This window comes from Anomaloglossus baeobatrachus, chromosome 2, assembly GCF_048569485.1.
Source record: "Anomaloglossus baeobatrachus isolate aAnoBae1 chromosome 2, aAnoBae1.hap1, whole genome shotgun sequence".
NCBI lineage: Eukaryota > Metazoa > Chordata > Amphibia > Anura > Aromobatidae > Anomaloglossus > Anomaloglossus baeobatrachus.
The window spans coordinates 364,138,104-364,159,361 of NC_134354.1; the positions used below are offsets into that span (position 1 = coordinate 364,138,104).

Genomic DNA, 21,258 nt, shown 5'->3' on the forward strand with positions numbered 1-21,258 from the left:
TATATATATATATATATATATATATATATATTATACAACTGAAAAATAAGCTGCCATAGCAAATAGTGTAAAGGTATGCTCACATTTGCGTATCTGATGTTTTATCAGATAGCAATTCCTCCAATGTTATACTATGAAGCAGTGTCAATCAGCTATTTCTTTGTCATGCTGCAATGGCAGTGTATATGGAATCATGTGCACTCTTTCATGCCAATGCATGCATGTAAAACAACGGACTGCACTCGGATGTCATCCAATTGCAGTCCGATATATGCCTTGACAGGCAATGGAGAAAATGGAGAAACTTATCTCTCCATTTTCTCCACACCTATGATCCGATTCTCACTTGTAAGAGAGTCGATTCACACTAAAATGACACTCGGCTCAAACTCACAGCAGAAGATGCCACAAGTCTGAGATATGTTTACACAGAGGAGAACTATCTCCCTACTGCATATGCTTTTTCTCATCAAAGCATCTTTGCTACACACTTGGGCATTGGTGGTCAATGATGAATATTGGGGTTTGTATAGATCCGATATTTATGGGGAGTACTTTTTCAGTTTTATGATCATGAGAGGAAGAACATGCATATTTTTCCATAAATGTCAGGCCTGCCTGTGAATGCCAAATTATTATCTGACAGATGGATGACAATACATATATCATTTTTACTATCTATATAAAGGTAAAATTGTGATAGGAAACAAGACCATGATATCTTCCACCGGGGACCTACAGGGGCAAAGATACCTGAAAGTTGGGGATTGAACACCTCCCATAAACAGCCCTCACATGAGCTCATCAAGGTGGGAGGTATGTGGGATTAACTTTGATCTAATAAAAAGAAGAAATTTTGTTTGGTCCTTTGTTTGTCTTTGGAAGGTACAGCTTGCTGTGGGTTCATTCTGTTTTCTTAAGGAGTACATTCCTCTAAGCTCTGAAGTCATTGCATTAACTTCAGCTTTAGTGATGTCCTGTTGTTTATCATTTTGAGTTTATATAACTGTATATATTGTATTGTTTTGTTCTCTTTTGCAACATCCTTTGTATTTTTATAAACAATACCTACTTTTCTGGATTAAATATATAAAATATAATAGCTTTGTACCTCTTGCTCTTTAAATCGCATCCCCGAAGCTATACGCTACCTTTAATGGGTGTCCATTTAGCCTGTAAAATGATTTGTTCTGGCAGCTAGTAGGTTTTTTGGGTTATTGTGGAGAATGGCAGTAACTGTATCAGGTATATCTATATATGCATTGGAATCGGTGGTGTATTTACTATATAGTCACTGTTAGTTTCCCAATAATCGTTCTAGTAGTGAAAGCACCCATCGTCTCGTCCATTAATCGTCAGTCAATTGCCTGTCCTGATGATTGGAGACAGCAGAGTGCTTTCCTTGACAAATTGGTGGCAGCGGTGAAATATGTGTGTAATGTCCTGGGATGTTCATGACAAATTGCTGGCTATATTGGGATGTCTGTGTGATCTCCTCGGCTGTCTCAGTCTGTTCATGACAATCTGTACCACTATATTTATATCTGCCAGTGTTGGATTTAAAAAGAGGGCCATGCATGATATTTGGTTACTTAATAATGCACTATCATTGGTTTGCTGATGAGCCCCTGGTACTGCAGGTCAACCAAACCTAATTTACGTACATAAAGAGCTTTAAATGCTGTGCACTGATCATGTTATTCAACAAGAGGATGGGGGCATGACTCTAGAAGGCTTGAAAAAAGAATAATACTGAAGGTCTGTCAGTCCCCTTCCCCATTGTCAGCATCACTTGGTGGACCAGGACTATGCTGTAACAGCCCTTTTGAGTCTATCACAGTTTTTTTTAAGCAAAGTTATTCTTTATTACTCTGATTTCAACTTTTATTTTTTTTTAATATTTGTAATATTTGAAAATAAACAACATTGTCATCGCGCGGCACACAGACAGAGCTTCACGATGACAATGAAGTTGGGTGAAGTTCATCCGAGTTCATTCTGATCGCGCGGCTCTGTCTTGCAGCCAGCCATGTTCTATGGGGATATAGCAGAGCCGAATGGGACCGCACTGTCAAAAATGCATCCAATCATAGGCGCCGGTGGGCGGGAAAGCAGGGAATACGAGATGGAATAAATGGAATAATGAGCGTTCGGCATTTTTAAAAGCTGGAGAAGTCACCAGAGCAGTGTGACAGCTGTGCAGCGCTGCGCCGGTGATCGGTCAGTGATCGGTGAGTATGAGAGAAGGGGGAGAGGGAGAGACAGACAGACAGAGAGAGAGACCAAAAGACCTGAGTTCTGTTTGTAAAAAAAAGTGATTTGGTTTGAGAGCTGTTCTAGCGACTATGTAAAAACCGCGTGCTGCTCTGAGCACGTTATTCTAAGACACCAGAAACGCAGTCAGGCACCTTCTACAGGCTGTGCCCAAACTGTTTCTGCCTTTTCCCATCCAATTCATTGAGCATTTTCCTCAGTCACCAAAGCTCGCCGTTAGGTCCAACGTGAAATTATTCGAGTTTCCCATAGACTTACATTGCGCATCGAATATTCGCGAATAGTCGAATAGTGCCGGCCTATTCGTCGGATGTTCGTCGAAGCGGATATTTTGCTATTTGATCATCCCTAGATATAACCTTATTAAAGGGAACCTGTTAAGTGCAATATGCACCCAGAACAACGAGCAGTTCTGGGTACATATTGCTTATCCCAGCCTAACCGTCCCTGTATACACTAGTATAGGTAAAGAGATCTTTACAAAAAGTATTTCTAAAGATCCTTTATAATATGTTAATGAGGCCAGCAACTAGTTGCAATGGGTGTTTGTTCCTTTGGCTAGTCAGCGCATTAGCATGTTAGTACACCCCTGTGAATGTGCAGCATCAGAGGCATGATCACTCTTAACTCTGCTGCCACCGCTGGTTTTCGGCTCAGTACACAAGAGTAGAACGTCCCGAGCACTTCCGGTCTTGCGCACTGCACCAGTTTGAAGCCAGGATGCGTACACCCGGCTTCATAGTATGCATGACTGGAAGAGTGGGACTTCTGATCATGTGCACTGAGCCAAAAAACAGTGGTGGCAACAGAGAACAACCATGCATCTTCTGTATGGACTCAATGTAAGTTTATGAGACTCAAAATGAGTCTCCCACAGCATTACATTAAGAAAGAAAGTAATGGCCTGCAGTGTAAGGGTAAGTTCACACAGTGCATTTTTCGCGGCGTTTTTGCGCAGTTTTCGGGTGCGTTTTTGCTCAGAAAACTTCCCCAGCAAAGTCTATGAGTTTTCATTTTTGCTGTCTGCACACAGTGTTTTTTTTCAGCTGCGTTTTTGTGGTGCCACAAAAACGCAGCATGTCAATTATTCCCGCGTTTTTCACTGCGCTTTTCATCCATTGAGTGCAATGGGATGTTGAAAGACGCAATGAGAAACGCAAATAGCTGCGTTTTGGTGCGTTTTGGTGCATTTCTAAGACCAAAAACACAGCTATAAACGCAGGAGGTGGGTAGTAAAGTGACATGTACAGGAAGAGGATTCCTTCTGTCAGTAAATACAGAAGCGTGAATCCTCCCGGTACCGTCACTGCCGCTTCCACCTCCGGCCCTGTGCATGTATGCTGCCGTGCGGCGCCATGTCTGGGCGGGAGGTGGAAGCGGCTGCGAAAACAAAAGTGAAGAGTAAAAAAAAAAAAAAGTTATACTCACCTGTCTGCAGGGTCCCGGTGCCATGCCCGCTCCCAGATCCTGTCACGGTATCACCGCTCCGGCAGTGTGCAGTCTCCCCGGGTACGTATGCCTGCAGGATGCAGGACCTGCCGATGGATCACCTGATGCAGTCACCTGACGCATCAGCTGATTGTAAGTCTCGGGCTGACGCCAACGGCTGGCCGGCTTCACCTATCAGCGGATGCGTCAGGAGACTTCATCCCTGATTACCGGCAGCTGCTGCAGCGATCGGACGGGATCAGACTCCCGCCCCAGGAGCTGCCGGTAATCAGCACATAAGTGAGTATTTTTTTTTTTTTTGCACCGATGTATCTGCTGATTGTATAAACGGCTTTTATACACTCAGCTGATGTGTTATGTGATTCAGGCACTTGATCCTGACACATCATCTGATCGCTTTGCCTTCCAGCAAGCCAATCAGATGATATTGGATCCGGATTGGATGGCGCGGGACCCTTGACCCAGGATTACTGCAGAGGGGGGTGCTTTATTTCAATAAAGATGGAGTCACTAGTTGTGTTGTGTTTTATTTCTAATAAAAAATATTTTTTCTGTGTGTTGTGTTTTTTTATCTTTACTAGAAATTCATGGTGGCCATGTCTAATATTGGCGTGACACCATGAATTTTGGGCTTAGGGCCAGCTGATAATATAAAGTTAGCCCTAGCCCCATTATTACCCAGTGAGCCACCCGGCATCAGGGCAGCTGGAAGAGTTGGATACAGCGCCAGAAGATGGCGCTTCTATGAAAGCGCCATTTTCTGGGGTGGCTGCGGACTGAAATTCGCAGTGGGGGTGCCCAGAAAGCTTGGGCACCCATCCCCAGCTGCCTAGTTGTACCCGGCTGGACACAAAAATTAGGCGAAGCTCACGTCATTTTTTTTTTTTAATTATTTCCTGAAATTCATGAAATAATTAAAAAAAAAAAGGGCTTCTCTATATTTTTGGTTCCCAGCTGGGTACAAATAGGCAGCTGGGGGTTGGGGGCAGCCCGTACCTGCCTGCTGTACCCGGCTAGCATACAAAAATATGGCGAAGCCCACGTCATTTTTTTTTTTGGGGGGGCAAAGAAATCCTGCATACAGTCCTGGAAGGAGGATGCTGAGCCTTGTAGTTCAACAGCTGCTGTTTGCTCTCCTGCATACACTATTGGATGGAGGATGCTGAGCCTTGTAGTTCGACAGCTGCTGTCTGCTCTCCTGCATACACTATTGGATGGAGGATGCTAAGCCTTGTAGGTCTGCTCCCCCTGACTCTCCCTCCAGCATACAGTCCTGGATGGAGCATGCTGAGCCTTGTAGTTCTTCAGCTGCTGTCTGCTCTCCTGCATGCACTATTGGATGGAGTATGCTGAGCCTTGTAGTTCTGCAGCTGTCTGCTCTCCTGCATACACTAGTGGAGAATGAAGAACATATTGAAGAAGGAAATTACATCAGACCTTTTTTTTTGTTCACTGATAAAAAACGCATAAAGATGCAGTGAGCAAAAACGCAGCAAAACACGCACCAAATCGCGGCAAAACGCCACGTTTTTTGCCACGTTTTTTTGAAGCGGGGGCGTTTTTGTGCGTTTTTTGCCGCAAAGAAACGCACAAAAACGCAGCGTCAAAAAAACGCAGTGTGTGAACCTAGCCTAAGCGGGCAATAAAGAGCTACAGTCACATAATATAGGAGAGGGACTGGAGCAGCGCTGTAAACGTCAGAACAACGGGACCGGTAGGTATTTTAATGCATACAGTGATCAAACATTTCCAAACCTCTGGAGTACTACTTTCTAATTTACCACAATGTCTTTCTGAACAGGAGAACTTCTAAATGCAGTAAAACCTATTAATATATTAATATACCTCTGATGATGTATAGAATAGTGCGGTTATCCTATCCGGCTTTTAGAATGTTGCCTTAGTGCACTTTTTCTTTGCTCTAATAGCTATATCATGTACCATAACCTCACTCGTTCCCATTTTACCACATCCTTTCATTTTTCCCTCCTTCTTTTTATACTTTCCCTTCTTCTCTTCCCACTCCCTTTCACTAGTCCTGTTCTTAGAAGAATCTCTCTCAAGCTCAAAGCCTTGTGATACCGAGCTATGCTGCTTTGTTGTTTCCACACATAATTCATCAGAAGAGATTCCGTCAGCCTGAGGAGCTATGAATACCCCAACATCACAGGCTTAGGACATAAGGCATGATACAAACATACAGCAATTATCTGCCCAAGAATATTAATAAGACGGATCATTATAGGAATACTTCTCTATTCTATGTATGTTTTTGTTGCTGAAATAATTGCTCGTTTTAACTCTTTATACATGTTTATAGCAAAACTATATTAAATGTATTTAGTACTGTAGACAAGAGTGGTTTGTGGTTTCAAAGTGTTTTGTGTCTTTCTTTGGTAAGTTGTGTCACCTTTTTTGTTCTGTATATTTGTAGGGTGGCACTGGGCGGTAGTCATAAGCGAGTTGTAATTATCTTGCGTCCCAGAACAATACATGAAAGATGAGGTCCTGATTGGGTGGATGTCGATGTCGTAGGGGAGGTACGGTGATGCCGATGGTTTCAGTCGACCAGGACAATGCCGTACTGAGACATTGAGACCACCAGTTCTTTAAAAAGCTTTATTCGACAGTCCCTCGATGACAACTACACACACCAGGTAGCGGGTACTCAACTTATTGTATGTTTCAATAACATAGAGAATCCTTAAGACTTCCTTCTTCAGACACATCTCGGATGTTCCTGTTCCCACAGGTATTGCTACCTTCAGCACAAACCAGCCTAGCTCTACAGTGCTCTCCATAGAAACCATTCTACCCTCCTGGGGTTCTACATCTGATTCACTTCATAGAGCACTAAGTATTGTGAAATACCAAGCAATTGCTGAAAAATGAGGGGAGGAAAGAGGGAAACCCTGTCTCTAGGGAAGGGAAGGATGGTGACCCTTGATAAAACCTTCTGCTGGCCCCCTAGCTCCTCTAATGTCTCTAGATAGATTCCGCACCTATGCACCAAGCAGTATACCTAGGCCCTAGCTGACCCGGAAATGGGCCCTAGGCAGTGACTGGACAGGATGATCACTAGTCAACCCCTCTAAAGCTAGGGACCCACTTTGCGTTTTTACCTGCGTTTTAGGTGCTTTTTAGGTCCGTTTTTGGAAGCACCCTTTTCATGCCAAAAGGCATGCGTTTTGATTTACCAGCAAAGTCTATGGAAAAAGTGGATTTTCTGACCCCACTTTGCGTTTCTAAACGCTGCGTTTAATTTGCATATTTTGTGGCAAAAACCATGCATTCAAAGAAGCAACCTGTCAGTTGTTTTTGCCATTTTGGGTGCGTTTTGCTAACATTGGAGTCACTGAAAATGGTCAAAAACCAAGATTCCTACAAATTCCTGCGTTTTACCTGCTTTTTCTGTGCAGAAAACATCCGTTTTGGACTTACAAAACGCATGGTTTTTGCACATTAATTTAATGCTTTCATATGTCACTTTTCACACACACATAATCCGACAATTAAATTAAAGAAAATGTATAATTTATTGCTGTTTTTCTAATAAATACCATATTACCGCTATAATTTCATTATATATTTCTATTTTCTTTATAATTTATGGAATTATGTATTTAATCCTTTTTTTTCTCTTTTTTCATTATTTTTGACTGTTTAAACTTTATTTAGCAGTGTCAAGATTTACAAAACGCATCTGGCAAAAAGCACGTGGAAACGCATGTAAAAAGCACTGAAAACGCATCAAAAACGCGGCAAATATGCATGCGTTTTTAGCGCTAAAATTCTGGAAAAGGCAACTTTGGTCAAATCAATTAAGTCAAAAACGTGCGTTTAGAACTGCAAGTAGGTGAACGCAAAGTGGGTCCCTAGCCTAAGTCATAAAGAACACACAGGGAAAACAAACAGGGGAATGCAAATGGACAGCTTATGTCCAGGATGACTTGGGATAAGTACAGCAGCATACAACATGTTTCCACAGGTGATTCCAAGCCAACTGCTTGCAATCTAGACAGCATAGGAGTAGAACTCTATCACTGGTAACAAACCAAGGGAGAAAAGGGAACACGTTAACCTTAAAGATATATGGAACTCAGCACACACCAGAGAATAAAGAATGCAATATCAAGGAGAAATTTGTGCATTCAAACGCACCAACCATTTGCAGCCGGCCACAACAGGGTTGTCTGTCAACCATGACACTCCCGTGACAGCAGAGGGATTTTGCCAATATGGCAGGACGTTTCAAGCTTTCAGATGCTTATGGAACAGTTGCCTGGAAGAGTCTCGTGTCTTGTGTGTTTTTCAGTTTGACCCATTATCTGTGGAAGCTGTAAGCTATTCAGGCCCTGACGTCTAGACATCCTTCTATCCAGACCCTTCTCATTAGGTCACTCCAATAAAAAAGGTCAGTCCCTGGACCTGACACAGTCCCTTAAGGCCCCTTTACACACTGCAACATCGCAAACGACATCGCTGTAACGTCACCGTTTTTGTGACGTTATAGCGACCTCCCCAGCGACATTGCAGTGTGTGAAACACATCAGCGACCTGGCCCCTGCTGTGAGGTTGCTGATCACTACACATCTCTCAGGACCATTCTTTGGTCCTTTGTTTCCCGCTGTGCAGCATGATCGCTAGAAAGTCTCAGTGTGTAAAGGGGCCTTTACAGCGACTTCGTTAGCGACTTCCCTTTCAAAAAGCTGCTTTACAACGTCCCCTATGACTAGCTAGGTTGTTCTGCAGGTCCGGATCGCTGTTGCGTCATTTTCCAGGTTTGCCTGTTTGACAGCTCACCAGCGACTCACCAGAGACTTTGTAGCGATCCCGGCCAGGTTGGGATCGCTAGAAAGTCTCAGTGTGTCAAGGGGCCTTTACTGTGTATTTTGGTTGGTTACTTCAGATGACGCTATCCTGATTCCAGTCTCCTTACTCCGTTTGCCACAGGTCACGCACTGCGTGCAGCCTTAACAGCCATTCAGACCATAGGTCTGCTATAGTCATACACTGGGCTCCAATTGACTCTCTCAAAGGAAACTGTCTTTTTCCCTACATACTACACTATAGGCTAGCCCTAACTTTAACTATTTCTTGCCCATATGTCAACATCACCACATATGACAGTATTATATGAGTATTATACATTGTATACACATTACACTTCACATGACAGTGTTTTTAGGGGTAACGTAACAAGTCCACCTCCTTACATTTTGACTGTAAGTTAATAAAGAAACATTACCTCTTGCCACAAAACGTGCCTGCTGTATATTGCCGTCCATGTCATCATGGTCATGTGTATAGGAGCGGTGCCTGTGCTGTTACTGACAGACAAGATCCTGCTGCGATGGCTGCGGTCAAATACATTTTTGATTACTGTTGTTTACCTACTTTGATTCTACAGTTAATAACGTGTCATAAAGAGGCATGTCTTCATCAGAGGCTCACAGAGTGCTGCTGTGTGGACATGTCTTCCACGGATGATTTAAAGGTACCGCGCCTTTAAAAGGTACCGGCTGAGGGGGCATAGTCCCCTCTGTACACTGGCCCGACTTGTCCCTGGCATACAGGCTCATAAAAACCCTTCATATAAATTTAAAATAAAAGGTCTTTATTATGTAAAAATATAAAGAAATATAAAGAAAAAAAAATACATTTTGACCTGCATGGCGAATACCATAAAATAAAATGAAAATACCTGATTAGTTTATGTTTTAGTTTTTGCTTGTCTATCTTTAAAATAAAATAAAAAGCAATTGAACAATCCAATGTGTAACAATAAGGGTACTTTCACACTTGCGTTAATTACCTTCTGGCGCAATCCGCCCTTTTGGAAAACAGCGGAGTCCGTTAACGGATTCCGCTGTTTCCCATAGACTTGTATGGATGACGGATTGTGCCAAAAGTACCTGCGTTGCTTCCGCTGACCGACGCTGCGTTGCTTCCGCCGGGCGGAAGGAACGCAGCATGTAACGTTTTTTGAGCGGCGGAATCCTCTATTTTTCACTGCGCATGCTCATCTTTTTTTTTAATCACAGAAACTTTATTTTGTCTCTCGGTGGCTGAACGTTCAGCTGATCGCCCGGCAGCCAACTTTTGAGAGCGCCCAGCTGAGTGCCCGGCAGTCGCCTTCTGTGAACGATCAGCTGAGCGCCCGGCAGTCGGCTTCTGTGAACGATCAGCTGAGCGCCCGGCAGTCGGCTTCTGTGAACGATCAGCTGATCGCCCGGCAGTCGGCTTTTGAGAGCACTCAGCTGAGTGCCCAGCAGCCGGCTTTTGAGAGCGCACAGCTGAGCGCCCGGCAGCCGCTTCTGTGAACGATCAGCTGAGCACCTGGCAGCCGGCTTTGAGAGCGCTCAGCTGATCGCCCGGCAGCCGGCATTTGAGAGCGCTCAGCTGATCGCCCAGCAGCCGATTTTTGAGAGAGCGGCCGGCAGCCGGGTGATCAGCTGATCGTTCACAATAGTCTGCTGCTGGTAAAACTGTAAAGAAGAGAAAAAAAGAAAAAAAGAAAAAAAAAAAAGATGTTTTGTACGATTCGTTGCATCCATTGTGCCATTATATGCAACGCATCCGTTGCATCCATCACACAACGCAATGCAACGGATGCCGTTCAACGCAAGTGTGAAACTAGCCTAAGGCACAAATAAATACATTCAGGTTGTTCCTCAAAAATCAAACCCTCGTACAGCTCCATTGATCGAAAAATTAAAAATGTAACAAGTCTTTGATTGTGGTGATGCAATTTTTATTGTTTTTGTTTAACATCAATTAAAAATGTGCACGTTCCCCGAAATGGTACCAATGAAAAAATCAATTCATCTAACAAAAAACACCCTCACACAGCTTTGTTGTTGATCACAAAATAAATCAATATAGTTTTTTAAAAATGCAAAAATACAAACTATTTAAGTTTGAAATTGCTGTAATCACAACGACCTATGTTGTAAAGTCAATATTTGCTATTATTTCACCATTCCCCGAGAACGAGATAATAAGCGCTTTAGTATATAACAAAAACTTTAGTCCTTAAAGGGATTGTCCACTACAAGGACAACATCTTCTGATTCATCATGTTTGCCCCATGCGTTTGCGCTGTGTTGTTCCAGCGTTGTCGCTGCTCGTGGTCACATCACACAAACCCCACATCCAATAAGTGTTGGCTTCCTTCTCCCCACCTTCAGAACAAACAAACAATCAACAGGAAGTGAGTGTTGTGGCTGCGCCCACTTCCTGTTGATTAACTAATTTGGTCCGAACACAGGGAGAAGGAAGCTGGTGCTGATTGGACGCATGGATCACATGACATCAAAACCTCATGTATGTCCCCGCAATACAAGCCGCAGCACCGCTGGAATGGCGCCGGTACAGGAGGTGAGTATTGTCTTTATTATTTTACCTGGGGCAAATATGTTAGATCAGAAGGGCTCGTCCCAGGAGTGGACAACCCCTATAAAGAGAATCTGTTGCCAAGTTTTTGTTGCCCCATTTCAGATAAAGGATGATATTATGGCAGAGACCCTGATTCCAGCAATATGTCCCTCACTGGCCTGCTTGCTATAATTTTTATAAAATCACTTTTTGTCTGCTGCAGTTCTAGTAGTTATCTGAATTGAGTTCAACTCTGCTCACACCGCTGATTGCCAGCTTTCTGCCCATGTACAGTATATATATATATATATATATATATATATATTCGATGCGCAATGTAAGTCTATGGGAAACCCGAATAACAACTATTTGGAGCTATTCGGGCTTCCCATAGACTTACATTGCACATCCTATACTTACATAGCCGCGATTTATTCTGAAAATATTCGCGAAGCCGAATATTTGAGGTATTTGATCATCCCTAGTCATTACCATCTTTAAGAGCAGCATGCTAAAGTATAGCTATTTTTTTCAGGTACATCTTGTCGGACCCTCAAAAAGACCAGAAAATTGGTATCTTAATTAAAAAAGGAATGTGCTTAAAACCGATAGCTTTATTAAAAAGATTGTGCTTAAATCCGATAGCATTTAATAGTAGACAAAAAAAAATTGGGAGAAAGAAAAAGAAATACACTACATTCTCATTCATTTTCTGCCATAAATAGTTAAAACCGCTTCATGAGCTTGTTTCCAAGCTGTCGCTTTAAATCTATCATGCACAATTAGAGGACAGTTCTTTCACATTCCATAAACATTCCATTTTCCTTTTTGGTTATATAATCCATTATTTTTTGCAATATCAATAGCCAACTGTCCTCATTTCATTGTAATTTCTTGAGTTCTAGGCATGGTGGTGGGCCGGGCCGGAGTATGGGCTTCTCCGAGTGTGATATTTACCCTGGGAACATTGCGTCTCAGGGAGGAGACACTCTTCTGGCTGAATGTTAATAGGCTCATACGAGCATTTCATTAACTAGCAGTGCTGCATTGCAGGATTTCACTAGATACAGTCCAGCCTTCTATAGCCACAGCTGGGAGTGGGTTGAGATTCAGCTTAACGGTACACATTCAGAGGTGCAGGGTTTCCATCTGCAGTAGGCTCCGACAGTCTTATCTAAAATTGTAGATCGTCAGAACAGGCACAAATGGTGCTTGTTTTCAATCTGCTGTCAGAAGGTCTCGTTACTGTCTGTTATAAAGAATAAAGCATATCAAGGTTATGGTACAAAGTAACGGGAATCTCTATAGACACCAGGCTTCGCATTTAACCAAATGTATACTCTTCTTACTGTACACTATATGGATAGTGTCAATAGTGTGTAGTGAATAGGTTTAAAAGGCCACGTCTCACTAAGAGACATCGCTAGCGACATTGCTGCTGAGTCATGTTTTTTGTGACGCAACAGTGATCTTGCTAGCGATGTCGCTGTGTGTGACATTCAGCAACGACCTGGCCCCTGCTGTGAGGTCGCCGGTCGTTGCTGAATGTCCTTGGATCATTTTTTGGTCATTGCTCTCCCGCTGTGAAGCACACATTGCTGTGTTTGACAGCGGGAGCCAACGATCTGAATGTGCAGGGAGCCGGCTTCTGGCAGGCTGTGGTAAGCTGGTAACCAAGGTACATATCGGGTATCCAAGCAAAGCGCTTTGCTTAGTAAGCTGATGTGTACCATGGTTACGAAGAACAGCATCGTTACACAGGTCGCTGGTGGCTGGTAGCTGATCTCTTATCACTGTAGAGATCTGCCTGATTGACAGCTCACCAGCGACCATGTAGCGATGCACCAACGATCCCTGCCAGGTCAGCTCGCTGGTGGGATTGTTGGTTGCATCGCTTAGTGTGACGGTACCTTTAGAGGCTGAGAAAATACAATGGGTGTTGATTGCATTGAACTTTATCTGGAGTTTATCTAAAGCTGATATCTTAGGGCACCCACACATATTAGACTAATGTTGGCCCGCCGATATCAATGAGTTTGGATGATTATTGTGTAAGGGGGTCACACCCAACTTATGGTTGGGAAAGATGTCGATTGCATATGTCCGGTTTCAGATGACAATCATAGTGTTCTCTCTGAGGCTTCTAAGGGTATGTTCAGACAATCCATATGACACTGTTCTAGATGCAGTGTCATCCCTCCTGTGGAGACGCTAGTGTTCTCTGAGGGAGAATGCAGAATCCGTGCCCATGATCAGGGTTTGGGCGCTGCTGATTTTTGCTGTGTTCTCCCTGCTGAGATCACTTGTGTCTCTCCAGCATAAATTGACATGCTGCAGCTTGGAAAGCCGCACCGTAGGTGAGTTTACAAAAGAAGCTCATTGGGCATCGGACTTCCATAAATCCCAACCACTGTGCTTGTACTGTAGAATGCAGCATTTTGAACACAGCAGAAATACACTGCGTCCAAAACACTTCTAATCCTGATCATGGGAACCCGGCCTCATAGAGAACATAGGGGCACTTGGCTGAGCAAGAGCTCTTGTACATGAGAGTCTCAACTCAGATAGCTGTAGGACATACGAATATGTTAATATTTATGGCCAGCTTTAAGTCCACATACACAGTGGACTATTGTCAGCCAAACCAGCTTTTATCGACTACTTTTTCCTATTGACTATTGACTACTGGTGGCATTATGGTTCCAGCATACTTGATTTCAGACTGCCGATCCCTGAGATCAGCAGCTTTCTCATACTGAACTCTGGAACACTCAGCCTAACTAGTGCTGTGTAAGGAAAAGCCGGCTGAGATGGCTGCCGGCCAAATGGCAAACAGCCATTGAATATATATTGTGGGCTTTAGTCTAGGGCTTATATGGCAACATTCTTTGTGTGCGACTTATCTGTGATCTGGCCATTTTTTTTAATAAAATACTTAAGATTTGTCTGAGCATTGCTGTTGTGTGACATGTCGCCGTATATCCCAAGCTTAATTCAATTAGTCTTTCATTGGTAGAGGAAAGGGTGCCAGTGTGTGGCGTTAGATGACTGCTGATCAGCGCCATTTTACCGGTCCACATCCTGTTTAGACAGCCTGACCATGCTTCAGATACGCTCTGTAATATGTCTAATACCCCTACAATGGTGCCGTGTAAACGCACCCTAAGATTGACCAGATTGGAAGTTTCCTTTTAATTTTGGCCCGTAGGATGAGTTCATCCCTCCTTGTTAGCAATAACATGTATGTTCAGCCAGTCACATAGATCAGTGGATGATGTGTTTGGCTTGTTCAATGTGGCCGCTTTAAGTTCTGGATGACAAAGTGACGAGGGTGTCACCTGTAGCTTTTTAATCTTGGTTGCCTTTGAATTTTATAAGTGTAAAATGCTAGGAAACGCTTTACACCGGGGAAGGCTTTTTCACGACCAGAGCAGTTGCTGTTCTGTATCTTCTTTCATTCTCTATGACAGACAGGGGAGACCTGTCAAATTGTACTCATTAGTTGATGTAATTAGGGATGTTAAAAATGGCTGTCCTCAAGTGCATTCAGTGTTGCCATGGTGACAGCGTAATCGTTCTCATAGGCCTAAACTCCATTGGAAGAATATGTCTTTTTTTTCACAGATGCATATAAAGGTGTATTTCATCCTCTAGGAGAACCCTGGATGACACTTTTGGTGAGGACGTAATTTGTGGTATTGATGATTACACATTGGCGGGTGTCTGATTGGTAGTATGTTCTTGAATGTGCCATGAAGTGATAAATTAGGTGAAATGTTTGCTCGGAGATACATATTAAAGAAGTGTGCAAGCCATTCTTATTCATCAAGGCAACTCAAACTGGTACTAATCAATAGCAGAATATAGCCGATGGAGCTGCAATGCAGATATACCCCTTTCTTGCCAGCTTGCTGTTGCTTGAGCCCCAACATAAATCATTTGCGGCTTCGCTGAACATTACAGGTATTACTGAGTGTGAGGCACTGCCGAAGAGAATTCATACACCAAGTGGAAAAAAATGGAATCTCTTTTCACAGAAATTATTTTACTTCTGCATTTGATCATCTCGAGTCTTGCGATAATCATATTTTTTTTTCCTTTCTGTTGTTACCAGATCGCCCTTCCCCCATCAGTTCTAACTGTTCTGTCTCCTGCCTGATCGCTTTCTGCATCTGTATGGTTCTCTTCTCTCCTTCACCTCCCTTTTCTCTTTTTCCTTCTCTAGCTCATGACAGGGGATCCCGTGAGTTGTGTGACTGGAGCTTCACGGACCATGAAGTCAGCGGGATGTTAGAGTCAGTCTCAAAGCGGTAAGAAAAGCTGAGCTCATTTCACCCTCTGGCTCTTCTTCATTTCCCAGAATAAGAAAGCTAGATTCAAGAGAAAGTCACACAGAGAAGAATTGTAGAAAGCAAACAGTTATGTTTAATATGCAATTCTCAATATTTAACACCATATGCACTTTTTTATGCAAAGGTCTTCATTCCTTATGAGCAAGAAATTGCAGAATTTCAAGTTTATAGTATTTATTTACCTTCTATATGCATTGTGGTGCAAAATGTTTCTGGTCTGCAAATTACTTTGAAAATTCAGTGTAGTTGGTGACTTTTTATGGTTGTATGCAGTCTACAGCAGATTACATACATACACTGTGTGCACAATTATTAGGCAATTTATACTTTTGGTTGTTAATTAGATTATAGAACAACTATAGCTTAATATACGGTACCTGAAAGATGAATATTTAAAGTGTGACTGTCGGGTTAATTGTTATTTATTAAATCAATAGTACACATAAAAATAAGCAACTGTGCAATATATCTTATCAGAGAAATCTGCTTCTTTCTCCTCCAGGATTGATCAGTCATTATCAAAATTCTCAATTCTGATGTAAAATCTGTATTTAGTGTGTACAGATTTTTAAATGACTAAGATAGGAGATGGCAGTTGTTTTTTATAAGATTCTTTGCAGAAAGGAGAGGACAGGGAGGAGAAGCTCTGACTACAGCTCCTCCCTCTGCTTCTAGCGCATCCCTGTGCCTCTAGCTCCACCCTCTTACTCTAGCTCCTTCCTCTGCCTCTAGCTCCTCCCTCTGCCTCTAGCTCCTCCCCTCTTCCTCTAGCTTCTCCCTCTGCCTCTAGCTTCTCCCTCTTACTCTAGCTCCTCCCTCTGCCTCTAGCTTCTCCCTCTGCCTCTAGCTTCTCCCTCTGCCTCTAGCTTCTCCCTCTGCCTCTAGCTTCTCCCTCTGCCTCTAGCTTCTCCCTCTGCCTCTAGCTTCTCCCTCTGCCTCTAGCTTCTCCCTCTTCCTCTAGCAAATCCCACTGCCTCTAGCGAATCCCTCTGCTTCTAGCTCCGCCCTCTGCCTCTAGCTTCTCCCTTTGCCTCTATCTTCTCCCTCTGCCTCTAGCTCCTCCCTCTGCCTCTAGCTTCTCCCTCTAGCTTCTCCCTCTGCCTCTAGCTCCTCTGTCTGCCTCTAGCTCCTCCCTCTGTCTCTAGCTCCTCCCTCTGCCTCTAGCTCGTCCCTCTGCCTCTAGCTTCTTCCTCTGACTTTAGCTTTTCTCTCTGCTTCTAGCTACTTTCTCTGCCTCCTCCCTTTGCCTCTAGCTCCTCCCTCTGCCTCTAGCTCCTCCCTCTGCCTCTAGCTTTTCCCTCTGCCTCTAGCTCCTCCCTCTGCCTCTAGCTCATCCCTCTGCCTCTAGCTTCTCCCTCTGCCTCTAGCTTCTTCCTCTGCCTGTAGCTCCTCCCTCTGCCTGTAGCTTCTTCCTCTTACTATAGCTCCTCCCTCTGCCTCTAGCTTTTCCCTCTGCTTCTAGCACCTTCCTCTGCCTCTACAGCATCCCTCTGCCTCTAGCTCATCCCTCTGCCTCTAGCTTCTGCCTCTGCCTCTATCTTCTCCCTCTGCCTCTAGCTCCTCCCTCTGCCTCTAGCTCATCCCTTTGCCTCTAGCTCCTCCCTCTGCCTCTAGCTTCTCCCTCTGCCTCTAGCTCCTCCCTCTGCCTCTAGCTCCTCCCTCTGCCTCTAGCTTCTCCCTCTGCCTCTAGCTTCTTCCTCTGCCTGTAGCTCCTCCCTCTGCCTCTAGCTTCTCCCTCTGCCTCTAGCTCCTCCCTCTGCCTCTAGCTCCTCCCTCTGCCTCTAGCTTCTCCCTCTGCCTCTAGCTTCTTCCTCTGCCTGTAGCTCATCCCTCTGCCTCTAGCTACTCCCTTTGCCTCTAGCTCCTCCCTCTGCCTCTAGCTTCTCCCTCTGCCTCTAGCTTCTTCCTCTGCCTGTAGCTCCTCCCTCTGCCTCTAGCTCCTGTCTCTGCCTCTAGCTCCTCCCTCTGCCTGTAGCTTCTTCTTCTTCCTGTAGCTCCTCCCTCTGCTTCTAGCTCCATCCTCTGCCTCTACAGCATTCCTCTGCCTCTAGCTCATCCCTCTGCCTCTAGCTTCTCCCTCTGCCTCTAGCTCCTCCCTCTGCCTCTAGCTCATCCCTTTGCCTCTAGATCCTCCCTCTGCCTCTAGATCCTCCCTCTGACTCTAGCGCCTCCTTCCTCCCTGTCCCTCCCTACTACAATAGAATCTTGTGAGTGCTAACAGCCAATTCCTATCTCAGTAATATAAAATCTGTTTTCACTGAAGACAGATGTTACCCAGAAATTGAGCATTTTGAGACTGGCAGATCAGTCCAGGAGGGGAAAGAATATAATTTCTCTGATAAGATATATTACAAGGTTGCTTATTTTCATGTGTAGTATTGATTTATTAAATAAAACATAAAACAATGGTTACATTGAAAATAGAAGTGAGGTTTTGTTTTTTTTTAGGAGAATATCTATGTGTGCATAATTGTTGGGCAGCTATTAGTGTGCAGAATTATAGGACAACTATTACCGTACAGAATTATTATACAACCAAATAAAAAATGTAAATTTCTCATCTCAATTGTTTATTTTTACCTGTTGAGAATAATAACCAAACAACTCAAAATGTGCAGAAATACATTTCTGATATTTCAAAGAATATCAGTGACCAATATAGCTACCGTACCCATCTTTTCAATAATTCCTAAGACTTCCATCCATAGAGTCTTATCAGTTTCTTATTCTGTTGATGGTGAAGCTTTTATGCAGCACCAGACACTGTTCAGAGCGGTGACTGTTTTTCTTAACAATAAATCTAATGTTTTACAAGGGCTGACAAGTTCACAATAGGGTTTACCTCAGTAAGGGGGCTATGTCATTATTCTTTCATCTTTAAGGCCTTTATAGGCAAGTGTCGCGGGTGGAGGAGGGGACGCTGCGCTCTCCCACTGCTTGGGTCCGGCTGCTGCTGCTGCTCGGTGGTGGCTCGAGCGGTGGGCCGGATCCCGGGGACTCGAGCGGCGCTCCTCGCCCGGGAGTGAAAAGGGGGGTTTGATTGTGGGTATTTGGTATTGTCCGTGACGCCACCCACGGTTGTGGTGAGATTGGTGACACCACCGCTGCACTGGACGGGGATCCCGGGAGCGATGACAGGGAGCAGCCTGGATGTTAGTTCTTCCCTCCGTGGGTAGGGGGTTGGTTGTCCCGGGGCCCGGTGATGGGGGTAGGGATGGATGGCAGGCGGGTTACGGGGCCTGGTGAGGTGCAGGGTCGCGGGGGCAGCGCTGTGCCGCACGGCACGGTGGTACTCACTCAGCCAGTAACGAATACACAGTCTCCGGTGAAACAAACGGCTGGATGGATGGGTCCCACAGACGGCTGCGGTGTTTCTCCTCCCAGCAGGTTGATGGTGACTGCCTTTCCCTGCACCTGTGTAGTGTGTACGGTTCCAATGGGTTCCCACCGGTAACCCACTCCCCAGCTTGAAGGTTGCTGAAGGAGCCCCTTTTGCCTGCAGGCTCTGGCCCTGGGAACTTTAGCCTTGGCGGTGACTATGTTTCCCTCTCTCGGTTGGACTGTTGCCTTTTGTCGGGGCTTGGCTGCTGGGAAACCCAGGAGGTTCCCTTCGCTAACGGATTTGGTAAATTCACGGCGACTCCTAGCCTTGCCGGGGTCCGTAAGCCCCTGCCGGATGGTGCTGGCTTCTCTTTGCGTACCGGTCCGGTACCGCCGGGCCACCGCCCATCCACGGTCCTTACGGCTAGCTCCAATAGGCCTCTCCTGCAGACGGTCACCACCGTCTGCCAACCTTGCTGATCCGTCCGGGCCACACACCCGGACCAACTTCAGGCTTCTCTACTGCCACTTCCCTCCTTCCACTTTCACTTTCAAAACTAATCTGCCTTACTTTTCCCGCCTCCAGGACTGTGAACTCCTCGTTGGGCGGGGCCAACCGCCTGGCCCACCCCCTGGTGTGGACATGAGCCCCTGGAGGAAGGCAACAAGCGTTTTTGTCTGACTTCGGTGTGCCTGACCGGGAGTGTGGGGTGTGTTGGTGCTGTTCTGTGACGACCTGGCTTGTCCAGGGCGCCACACAAGCCATGCAGTGGAGACTTTGATGTATACGATGGAGCATAATCCTGTATAAAAATCATAGTTTTCTTGAAAGATGTAGATTTTTTCCTGTACCACTGCTTGAAGAAAGTGTCTTCTGAAAACTGGCAGTAGGTTTAGGAATTGATTTTGAGTCTATATCTTCTATCTATCTTAATACGGCCGTGCATAGTGGAATTTCTGTCCCTTACGTGCTGCAGTGAGTAATGTCCGAGTAACCCGCCTAATCTAATAGTAAGGGCATGGTAATAGGTTGCTGGCTGGACACCATGTGCATACAAGTCTGAACAGTGCCCTATGCGCGCCACTAGTGTGCAATTTACCTTGCACCTGTGAAGTGTCCATCATGTTGAGAGGTTTGTCTGCATCCTGTTTGTGCATTAGATGTGTTGGCCTGGGCTAACTGGACTGGTTGCCCTTTTTTGCTGTGAGTACATTTTCTAATACATTTTTGGGGGAGTTTTTATCTCCTCTTCTTGTTGCTATTTTTGAGTCTATCTTCAACCTGAAAAAAATCCATCTGGCTCATCTTTATTAATACAAGACCATAGCAATACCTAACCTCACGTTGCTGGTGTCTGAGTTGAAGTGGAAGTCTGTGCTTGTTACTGATCCAGCCACAAGCCCATCCATCTGGTCTGTCAAGAGTCACTCTCATCTCATTAGTCCATAAAACCTTTTGAATCATCTGTCTTCAGCTATTTCTTGGCCCAGTCTTTATGTTTCCACTCCTCTGTCTTGTTCAGTGGTGGTAGGGTTCCAGTCCTCCTTACCTTGGCTATGTCGCTGAGCACTTTAAACCTTGTAGTTCTGGACTCTCCAGGGAGGTTACAGTTCTGGAAAATGACATCACTTGGTGTAATGGGGTCCTGGTTGCTTCACATTGTAGTATTCTCGTGCTTTTTGGCAGTTTATGTGCATCTTTTTTTTCCAACATTTTTTGACCCTTGAATATTTGTAACAACATTTTTGATGGTTCTGTGATCACGCCCCAATTTGTTAGCAATTTGAGGAGTGCTGCTGCATCCCTCTGTAAGACTTAACAGTTTTGACTTTCCAGAGTCAGTTAAATCTCTATCAAGCCTCATTTTTCCTTATTAGGCAACTTGTTTTCCTATTTATGCACACCTTGATAAAGGCTGTTGATATTGTTAGGGTACACATTCCTTCATTACACCAATACATATCACCTGATCTGCTTCAAAGTAATTCAAGATTATTCAGCTTGTAATTGGAAAATATGAAGAAGAATGCTTGCCTAATAATTGTGCACACAGTGTATATTTGTACACTTATTTTGACACATAGGTGCAACTGTTGTCAAGATAAGTGGATGTCAAGATAAGTGCCCACTAGTTTTGGAGAAGTATTGGGTAACTAGAATTTTATGTAACCTTAAAAAATAAGTTGACCTGTGTGTACCTGAGGAATACCAGTATTTGTGTACATTATATGACTTGTATCTTGCATTTTCACCTTTGCAGGTTCTAGTTATTAATTTACAGTTTACTCTGAGCTGGTGTGTGGAGATTAGCTGGTATAAAATCTCACAAACACATTTCAGCAGACAAAGAGAGATTTCTGCTCTTTATTCCGTTGTTGGCACACCATAGCAGTACTGAGCAGCGTAGATATGAATGTAGCTCTAGGGTGGAGTTAAACACCTGTTGAAAACCTCAGCATGCTCTTTCCGTGTCTCCTTCTTCCT

The 21,258-nt window shown here is 44.3% G+C and overlaps 1 protein-coding gene across 10 annotated transcripts in view; it reads left to right on the forward strand.

Moving 5' to 3' along the window:
* The window catches only part of DLGAP3 (DLG associated protein 3), an 827,688-nt gene that overhangs the window by 270,558 nt on the left and 535,872 nt on the right, over nt 1-21,258 (forward strand). For all 10 annotated transcript variants that reach the window (XM_075336009.1, XM_075336007.1, XM_075336006.1 and 7 more), the window contains exon 2: nt 15,326-15,410. The gene's annotated coding sequence lies outside the window, so the exon portion shown is untranslated. The remainder of the gene's footprint in view (nt 1-15,325; nt 15,411-21,258) is intronic.